The sequence below is a fragment of the Oryzias melastigma genome, linkage group LG18, assembly GCF_002922805.2.
Source record: "Oryzias melastigma strain HK-1 linkage group LG18, ASM292280v2, whole genome shotgun sequence".
NCBI lineage: Eukaryota > Metazoa > Chordata > Actinopteri > Beloniformes > Adrianichthyidae > Oryzias > Oryzias melastigma.
In genome coordinates this window covers 9691084-9702254 of record NC_050529.1, presented here as the reverse complement: position 1 = coordinate 9702254, position 11171 = coordinate 9691084, and positions in this window count along the sequence as shown.

Genomic DNA, 11171 nt, shown 5'->3' with positions numbered 1-11171 from the left:
AACACATTACTAATATAAATACCTTTTATATCAGTCAAAAGCCGCTTTTCTTCACGACAGACAAGAGCTGATTCACGTTGACCACATAAAGAGGCTAGCGCAAGCTAAATGCAGTAAAACGTAAACACTGGAAGCTAAAGCTTCAATGTAAAAGTCTTAACAGTTTATAAATCTGAGCACTTTTGATGATATACTTTAATAAAGTTTTTAACCTCTTTTGACACATTTTAATCCTTAACACAAAAAAGAAACTTTTGACAAAACTGGCTACAACTCTAAAATCTTGTGGAAATTTCTGCTTCCAGCTAATGATTTTTTAGCCACCATCTTGCGAGCCACCAGATCCTCGTGACTTAATGCACCTTATAGTTCTGTTTATGTTATGTTTAGCAGAAATTTGGACCCTGTAGGCTAGAATATACTAATATATATATATTACATCATATATTACAATATTTTAATATATATATAATATTTTGAAAGATACACAGTGGCGGCGCTCTGTCAATACGTTTGGTTGAGTGCTATTGTGAGTAAGCTAACGTGGCTAACATGTAGCGGTGTCACACTTTTTTTTCAAGTGTTGCTAGCAAGGTTGGGAGTTAGCTTACCCGCAGTAACTCTCTGTTAGCAGCATCAGTTTGCTTTTTTACGTGTTGTAAACAAGCTTGGGAGTTACAGGTATGTCAACACGGCTAACGCTTCTAAAGTTGCTAACATGTAGCTTGTTACGAACTATTTCTAGAGTTGCTGAGAACACAGGTGATAAAGTCTGATAAACTTGTGTTTGACTATTTTGTTTTGCTTAATGTGCTTTACAGTTTGGTAGGACTTACAAGTTCCAAAACAGACTATTCATTAATGGAGCGCGTTATGATCTGGTGAGCTCTGTTGAGTGGAAAATATGCTAATTAAAAGAGAACTGGGAACACTTTTCGAACAGTTACAAAACAATAATCAGAGTGGGAGTTTAGCAATACTTTGATAAAAAATTATTCATCATGCAATGAGATGAAGACTAGATTCCTCTCCGGTGTATGAAAGGGGGAAAAACTGTTTCTTATCCAGGAAGCTCGCTGACGGGCAGATTTAGCAGCGAACAGATTCTGCTGGAACAATTAACTCTCACCGATTCTCCAGCTGTTCCTCATTTTGCTGCAACACCAACTGAACAGCAGTAGAATCTGTCACTAGAGGAAGACGATTCCCAGCTGGTCCTAAGAAAAGGCCCATCTGAGTTCTCATCACTTGTCCGTCCCCTCGTCCGCCGCGAGATCAATCCCAGATCTTCTACAGTCCCTGCTTCACGCTCACACTGGGACAGACTTGATTTGACCAGAGGGAGGCAGAGGTGATTGATGAATCCACCACATATCTTCAGCGACAGCAACCTAGCCTGATATATATGTATTTTTGGTACATGTAATGGATTTACGTATGTGTCTGGCTGTGACAGTGAAGTAAAAAAAAAAAAAAATTCCCCACTATTCATGGATTTAGGAGATGTCTCACACTTGTGCAATAAACTGTGTAAAGCTACATTTACACCAGGCTCAGAAACCTGATTTCCACTAAAAAGTCTATATAAACACTTATTAGGTGTCTGCATTCAAAGTTGTTGCATGCTTCTGTCCCTATTTAAGGTTTTAAGTTAGTTTTCAAGCGTCAACAATTAAAAGGGTCATAGGCTACCATGAAGAAACAACTTTTTAAGTTTTTAAGTATATTATATTGTTCATTTGTCACTATATAGAACCCCAAAACGGCATTTTAATCCGTTCACGCATTTCTGAGTAATCCTCTAAAAACCTGCGCTCTCAACTGCAGCCCCTCTTATACCCACGAAAACGAGCGGATCCTCACGTGCTGATGTCACAAGGTGAGAACCGCCCCTTCCAGGAAGAGTCAGCTCTGCCCACAGGCTAACACAAACACTTTTTCTGCGAAGTTAGTGGTGGTCAATTAGCTTTGTGAGTCCTTCAACCCCCAGCTCATGCACAGTCGTGCAGATTCTGATCCAGTGATCCAGTCTAGCGATGGCAAAGAAATACTCATTCTATTTAGCGTCAAACTTCACGAAGAAACTCCTAGTGAAAAGGAGCAGACTTTTTCCTGGTGGAGAAAAGGAGAAGACTATTTCCTGGTGGAGAAAGGGAGCAGACTATTTTCTGGTGGAGAAAGGAAGACGACTATTTCCTGGTGGAGAAAGGGAATAGACTTTTTCCTGGAGAAAGGGAGCAGACTATGTCCTGATGGAGAAATTGAATAGACTTTTTTCTGGTGGTGAAAGCGATCAGACTATGTCCTGATGGAGATAGGGAGGTAGACTATTTCCTGGTAGAAAAAGCAAGCGTCGAATTGGTAGAACTGGTTTGCACATGGAATATTGAGCAAAAAAAGAAAGGTACGCTTAGAAAGGATTTTTGATACAGAGATTAATTATGCTAATCAGAACAATGTTCTCATCATTTCAATAATTCCTGAAATGTTCATCTGTTGTCTACATTTTTTGACAGAATTTCACAACAAAATTAACCGATTAGGCATCACCATTCTGTCCAAGCTGCACAGTATTGACATCAAATTTCTTTTTCTTAAACCGATGTTTTTTTTCGTGGGTGACACGCTGACGAGGACGGCTCTAGGATGACATCATGAAATGGGCAGCACTTCAAGGAGTGAAAGGTGAAGCCTCAGAGATCGGGTTGTTTTACTTCTGGGTATGAAAAGAGTCCACAAAAATGACTCATATTTCATAAAAAAAATGTTTTTTAGTGTTCCAAAGGTAATATAAGAGCTTATATATGGATTTAGTTTACTTCGAAAGACTTAAGAAAAGCATGGTATAGCACCTTAAGCCAGTTAAACTTTAACCATGCAGGGATGCAGATTTGGTAGTGATGTTTGGGTAGCGTCCTCTTCAAAATACAGACTTATTAACCATTTGTGAATTGATTATGAAGGAGAAATTAATAAACTTTGTGGTTTGTGCCTAGCTAGAAATATATGAAAAAGAAAAAGCCTGAATGGAGCAAGATTTGCACTGTTTCGACATTTTGCGCCAAGTTTCTTCAAACTGTGAGTACATGCGCTAGTATTGGGTAACTACAGACCAGTGTGAACACCATATGCTATCAAAAACCCACATTCAGTACGTTCTTGAACGCGCCACACATGTCTTTCCAACTCACTCATATCTAACTGTTCCTTTTTTTTTTTTTTAGCCCTTTCCTAAGTGTGTGACAAGCTCCAGCCACACTGTCTAGAGTTTGTAAAAGAAAGCTCAAAATGTCAACGGGCTCCCCCTCACACCCACGGCTTCTCACAGCTGTGGCAGTAATCAGCACTCAGAAGTGGAGCCTTCCACATCCAAGCCACAAGCTTTTCACAATGCCTCCACTTCTGCCGCTTCGTTTTTTTTTTCTTTTTTTTCCCCCCCAAAATGCCATCTCTCATCGTGTTCATCTCCTGCGGTGTTCCTCAGGCGAACCAACATCAGCGTAGTGTCACTAATGCAGTCCAGTGCCGATCTGCTGCTACGAGATGTAAAAGATTTGTCTGCAAGCGAAAGGAGCTAAATCTTGATAGAGATTTTGTCAATCTCTTTATAATCCAGTCTGGAATACATGTGACAAAATAATCTGTGGATTTTTGGCCAAACAAGAAGGAAGAAATGAACTCTGTCCGTGCATGCACTCCATAAACAAAGAGGGACAAGATGCTGGAATGAAGTAACCCAAGGGGCTCTAAAGGAGGAGAAACGGACAAATCCAACTAATTTGGCATGCAACTTTCTATCAACCGCCTTTTTCTGCAGCTTTTTATCTTTGTGTTCAGAGCTTCTGACGCACAAACGCGCACCAACCCTAATGACATAAATGGCATGTAATGACGATGATACGGAGCTGGAGGGAGAAATACAATCACTGATGTAATGTTTCCGGTGAACGCACGCCTCTCGGGGCGCGGGAGAAGCCAAAGCGAGGAGCTCCACCTACCGTTCGTCACACGGCGAGGCCTGACAGCTGACTCACTTCAGCCTCGCCTCCAATAAATGAGGAGGGACAGGCACAGTCTGCAGCGCTGGCTGAGGCAGGGTAATTTATGCCAGTGAATTATGGACGCGGCCAGCGAGCGGAGGCCGCCGCGCGCTCTCCCTCTTGTTTATTTTAGCCGGGGTTACGGCTTAATAGTCCCCAGTTTTATTGATGATGGAACCCCTTGATTTATTTTTCAGAGTCAAAACAAGACAATCGGTAAAGTTAGTTGGTCGGGATGGACGTACCGAACGTCCTGTCACCTGTGGTTTATGACGAACTGAGTTGCCAGTTCTGCAGAAATCCCTTCTTGTGTTAATCCTCTCAAGCACGAGGCAATAAAAATCGTCTCAATTTGTGCATCTATCAGCCTGGCTTGATTACTTTTTATTTTTTTGCCTGATAATCAGGATAACAGTAAAATAGAAAACATCCTTATTCATAAGCTGGTTTTATATCCTCATTTTACGACCTGGCAGAAAGGAGCGTACAGTTGCTCACAGATAGACTCAGACGTATACGATATTCAATTCCCTGGAAGCCATCGGCAGCAATTTACCTCCTCTTTCATCATTCTAAATGCGCCTAAATGGCTTGGGAGGGTGGGGTTGAGCGGCAATAACCACCGCTCCGTATCGGGAGAGGAATCTGCTATCTTTGATGCTTTTCCTGCCATGAAATGTATTTACAAATACCTTGTGGAAGCCAATGAAAGGTTTAATATTTAATTAGGCCTCAGGACATCTCACAATAACAGGCGGACTTCTGATCAATGCACTGGTATGGAGTCTGGCTGTCCGGGTGAGGGGAGTTTCTCCTTAAGTAGTCGTCACGGCCACGGGATCCACGGCTTACGCACATGTGTGGATTGGGAGGCCCTCTGACTTCACGTTGTTACCGCGACTCACAATGAAAAATGTATTTGGCTCCTTCTTTGTGCAAATGCCGATTAAACTTTCATGATCCCCTTGGGGAGAGCAGGCGTGTCAAAGTGCACCGCTGGAGTGGATTGTATAATCAGGAGTCTTGGCAGATTTGAGCGTGTCTTTTTGAACCGACGTCCTTTTATCTACTGTTTTATAAGTGTCCGCTAACAAATGGCACAGAGGTCCAATAGACGAGACTGTCGCAGGCTCATGTTGTTTTTGTTGAACCAGGAAGATTTGCCCTTTTGGTTTAACACAAAGTTTATACCAACATGTCCGTAAGAAGGCCTTACCGATCTCTAGTTCCTTTGAGCCTTATGGTGGGGATTGTGTTGCGTCCCCCCAACAACTGAAAGGACAAGTCCTTAAGAATCCCCGTTAGTACACTGAGAGCCTCGGAAGTTCTTTAGCAGTTGGCATAGAGGATCGCCTGCTGCTGCGTGTGTCTCCGGTCAACTACTAAGTTCTATTGCGGCATGGATTTGTTGGTGTGTGGGAGGTTGGTACAGACGGACCTGATTATTCACTCGACCCTGAAACCAACACACAGCAAGCAATGGAACTCTGAGTACAGCCATGAACAAGAAATCTATCTATCTATCTATCTATCTATCTATCTATCTATCTATCTATCTATCTATCTATCTATCTATCTATCTATCTATCTTCCACCCATGTTTTTTTCTTTGTTTGCAATGTGCCGCAAAGATAAGTGCTAATTATCCAATATAGAGCACACATGGGCACGCACAAGTTCTGTTATGTTTTTTTCATGTAATTTAAGTTAAAAAAAACAAAAACATGAGTTTGTATTTATTTTTTATTTACTAGAAACCACACACAGACAGACCTGATGTATCTCTTGGATGTTAAGTTTCAAGTGAGGACTACAGTTGTCAAAGCCGTTCTTCTGCCTCTGTCGTTCATTCCATCAACCAACATTCTTATTAGATTTAAGGTAACTTTATTTAACAAGTGTTCACACAACAAACCCTGTTTTGGTTGTGAAATGGTTAGAACTATTGCCTTGTAATGACAAGTTCAAATCCTACCTGGGTCTCCTTGTGCACTAGTGTTCTTCAATGGTCAAAAACACAGGATTCATAGGTTGACATTTAACTTTCAGTCAAGTGACTGCCAACTTGTCCAGACTGTACCCTACCTTTGACCTGAGATGTTTGGGATAGCAAATCCAGTGCCTCTATGTTTGAATAGGAAAGTATTGATCATGGGCGGTAGGAACTTTCTTGTCTTACGGGTCACAAATCCATCACAGGGTAACTACCTCAATGACCTGGGACTTGAAGTCCTTATATTTGAACCTATGGTTGAGTGACAGCCCTTTGACAGCCCAGCGATCTGCCCTGGGTATATTTTTGCCCAACAGTCACAGGGATAGGGTCCAGTGACCTAGTGACTCCTAAAGGGATTCAGTGGGTTTGGAAGATGGATGGATTGATGGGTCACGCCAAAGCCTATAAAAATGCTTGACATTCAGCATTAAGAAGTCGGATATGGGTTAATGGTCACTCGACTACTGTCCCACACAGAGAATTCAGCTTTAAACGGCCAGGAAGTTCACGACATCCCATCTGCAGGTCAGGAAAGTGCTTAACAGTCACAAAACATCAGGATTCCACCAAAACTTGCACAGACCAAAACTGGCTTTAAAGAATCCTGTAAAACAGCCTTGTAGGGAGATATCTCCCGTCCAGCTTTCTAGACTTAAGTGGAAGAGCTTTTTTTTCGGAGTTGCTATCCCAACCCTTTTTGTCCGTTGCGCCGTGATTATCCAACCTGCATGGGTCCACACACAAGGTGCTGGCTGGTGACAAGTCCACTATCTTCTATTCACCTTTTTCTGCTTTTCTTTATAATTTCAGTCAAAGTTTATGTAACGGGTCCCAAACCTGCTCCACAAACGTCTAAGTTTCAAGTTCCTCTTCCCTTTGATTGTTGCTTTCTAATATTTTCAATGACAAACAATGTGATTCCCACTTTTCCACAAACCTATTGTCTGAAATTTCATTCCACCCTCTAATTTAACTCAAGCTGCGGGCGAACCCAGCTCTCTCAAAGTGAATTTTTGCGGATGAAAAAGTGGATTTTGTTTTCTAAAGGGACCTTTGGAGATGCACGGGCTAATTTGGCAGTGACATAATGTCAAAACAAAGCATTTAGCATCAGAGCAGCATGACTAACAAAACCTCATTGTTGTGCAAATTAGCACACCTGCTCTGCACCACCAAAGCCTTCGGTGTTGTGCCATCAAAATACACAAAGCTTAACAACAGCTGACGACGTTTTGTGGCAGCTGCCGAAGAGTCAGAATTCCTCAGTTTGCAGTTTGCGGAACGTCTCATTTTGGTTCCCGGAGATAAGACCGGAGCTCTTTTCCTTTCACGGGATTCGTGGAAATTCAACTTTGACTCTCCGCTTCACAGAGTTTCAATTCTCTGTCACCGAAGTTACGGCGATCCCTCAGAGAGGAGGCACAAAGGGGATGAATGCCTGATTACACACGCATCAAAGACAAATGCATTTAAAAAATTTAGATAGGGTGGGGGAGATTACATAATTTATGTTCGTTTATGTAAGCGTCCCCAAATATGCAAGAAAACACATTGTCTTTTTATTAAAACAGCCTACATCCTGGATGTTCGCTCCGTGGCGTCCTTGCCGCATCAGGCACGTGTTTATTTCACCCCGCGACTCTGTAACTCAGCAGGTTTCTCTAGATGAGTTTTTTTTCCTCCTAGAAAGAAGATGAAGTAGGAGGACAAAACTGAGTCGGAGGCAGTGAAGAGTTTTTGTCAGGGTCCATGAGGTCTGCTGCTTTCCATTAGACGTTGATTTGCTTCAGTCTGCTGCCTCGATTCTGCATGTAAGGCCCCTCTGTCTGATGTGTCAATTGCCGAGATGTTCTTTTTTTGTTTTTCTGAGAACCTATTGTTCTGAAACCTTAAAAATAACCCTGTCTGGGATCTGCTTAGTTATTTTTTTGAATGCCTGTAGTTGTCAATGGTAAAACCCTTGCTTTATTTAATAGATTTGATGATATTTTTCAAATACTCTACTCAAAATCAATTACATGATTGATTTTTCTATTTGATCTGAATTCGAAAAATAAAAATTAAAAAGTTACCTTTAAGATTACTAATAATAAATGATATTAGCTTGATATGTAATGCCTCTAAATATGAGACAATAACAAAAATAGCTCGGAGTAACAAAAATTGACCATTTCCACTATTTTCCCCAATGACAACGTTGAAAATTATGTTTTTAACTCCTCTCTAGACCCATGATGATGTTCTAAGGTAATTCATTCAACTCTTGCACGAGTGCTACATGCAGTTCTGCCAGTATCTGCTTCAGCTGGTCCCTGATGTACTCTATGGGATATTAGGCCCTCCCACTTCCTGAAGTCCAGCTGTGATACGGTGTGGTGGAGCCTTATTATTATTATCCATGAACAGAATGTTGGAGGTGTGCTGGTGGAATTGTGGAATGATGAGGGTTCTATGATGTCTCTGAGGTGAGAACGTGGAGTAACTACACCATCAACAATAACCACATTGGATTTGGTGATACCTGCCCATACTATTGCGCCTCCTCCAACCACGTTGACCTTAGCGTATTGCCCACCTCGCCCTCTCCAGCAACTCTAACAACCATTATTTCTGTCCAAGATGACTTATCAGTGAACAAAACGGTAGACCATCGTCTAGGTCACGATTGTGTACCCAATGCAAACATTCATGGTGGTGGAGTCATCTGCAATGGTCATCTGGCATATAAGTCAAAGCACTGGAGTCTGTTGCGAATGGTTTGACTGGAAACCCAAGTGCCTTTTCTGTCAAGGTAAATGGAGCTCCAGTTGCATGGTGTTTGTCTGAGTGCATCAGTTTTTAGATACTAGTCATTGTTCCAGTCTGTCACTGGTGTGGCTCCCCTCTAAGGTCTGTCACAAACAATAGTTCTGTGTCTTGATGCAAGTCTGATGAAGACACTTTGAGACTCACCAAGATCGTGTACCTACTACCAACCTGAATGTGCACTATGTCCAGGTGGTGATACTCATCTGCTAACCCTTTACAATAAAAGTGGGTCATCTAGACCCCAAAAGGCAGCGCGCTGAACTTCTTTTTTTCAAGGATTTTCTATCTTCACTGGTGTCCGTGGCAGACATAAAATCCTGTCCCTCCTAGTCATGGAAGAAATCACACATCGATGTAAGGGTAGGGTCATCTGGACCCCATAAGACAACATAAGGGTTAAGTGACGTTGTGTGTTCATGTTTGTTTGAAGGATGAACTTGGAATGACTTACTGACAAAATCACCTTTAAAAACCCTTAGAATGTTGAAATTGATGCCACATTGAAAGGGTTTTTCACTGTACAGAGTGAGACCATTAGATGAGGTGTATCTATCTCCCCAGTACAGTTGCTTCCCTATCCCAAAAATGTGTGAAGTGTATACAACATCCACTGAGTTTTTTTGCAATATCCACATCTTTTTTTTTTATTTTAAGATTTTTTATTTAGAGGGTTTTCCCACAACATTCGTAGTTTTTTTTTGCTTCACAGCACATGACAAGGATTGATACTTACATTCATCAGAAGGGAAATCACACTGAATGGCAGCCTTTCTCTTTAAAGTTTTTGATTTTTTGTTCAAACTTGACCTTCATCACATTCCAAGTCACACTGGGAGTTTAGTTCAACACCTTTGGAAACAGTTGGACAGATAAAGAGTCGGGCTTTTTCAGATTTCCAGAAAGCTCAGTGGGTGAAATGTTAGGGAGCGCCAAGACTTTTTATGGATTTGAGGTGAGTTCACGAACCGTCTGTGGACTTATGGGTCTCCTTTGTTTTCATAGGAGCCGTCAAGAGGTTGAGCAGTCGCTGCCAAAAGAAGTATGTTACAGGTCTTAAAAAAACTAAAAGTTGACAGCATCACTGTCATCACCAGTGTATTCAGACTCACGGTGCTGTTTTTAAGACAATTGATGAGCACATGTAGACAAAAACCTAAAAAATAAGAAGCATACCAATTATAGAATCACTGAGGTAAGTCATTTAATGTTTTATTAACTCATTTAAGTGTTTTTTTATTCTTCACCTTAGTTAGTTTTGCAATAACTGGGCTGAGATGTAAAAGTTAGAATTTACCAGCAGTCTCCTGTCAGATTGACAGATAATCTCAGGCTACATTTCCTCTTTTGCCCACTCAAAGAAAAGGATGGTTTTATGAACCAGGACTCAGAAAGTTAAAAGTTCTTTGTCTAAAATAGAAGATTATATAATAGAGATGCTCAGAATACACAGATGTGACCACTGGTATGAAAAATTAGGGTAACTGGAAAGCTTTCAACTTGTGATTTGGATGCAAAAATGGTAAAAATGATTTTTTATACATATAAGAAAAGCTATAATGATACTAAATAAACCTAAAAATATATGGTTTTTGTATATCTAGTTGTTTTTAACCTCTTGAGGACCATCAAAAATTGTTTTCCATTGACTGGACTCAAACCTTTCAAGTAAAAGACCTCTCCAACATCAGAAACACAAGTTGGTTAACATTTGTGCTGTTGTTGTTTATGAGTAAAAGTTGTGCAATCGTTGGAAAGTTTGGAGTTAAATCTTAAGACTGTGACTTCACGCTGCGAGGCCCCGTCTCAGCAGGGCAGCATTATAAATACGTGAAAGTCGAAGACAAACTTCAAAAGATGTTTTGCAAATAGAAACGTGTCCTTCGCAAATGTAAATTACGTTGCATAACCCGATAATCAGCGATTCCTATTTTGGTAGAGACATGGAAATGATGTGAAACTGTGATTGGAGGTAATAAAAAAGCTTTTAATTAAGCCTATAGTGCTTTATTGGAGCATTCTCTATAAAACTGCATGTTATGACACTTGTTTATGCGATGTGGACCCTTAATTAACAGAGATTCCAGTCGTTTGTGATCTCATTGAACTCAAGTGTTCGGCTTTAACTGTTGTGATCAGTTTTTTTTTTTGTTTGTTTCAATTAGGTGAGTTCATGGTGTTTCCGTTTGGATTTTTGTCTGTTTCGTCTTATTACATTTTTTCCTCATAAATCCCAGAGTTGTGGGCTGCACGGTGGTGCAAGTGGTTAGCGCTCTCGCCTCACAGCGAGAAGGCCCCGGTTCGAATCCCGGCTGGGACCTTTCTGTGTG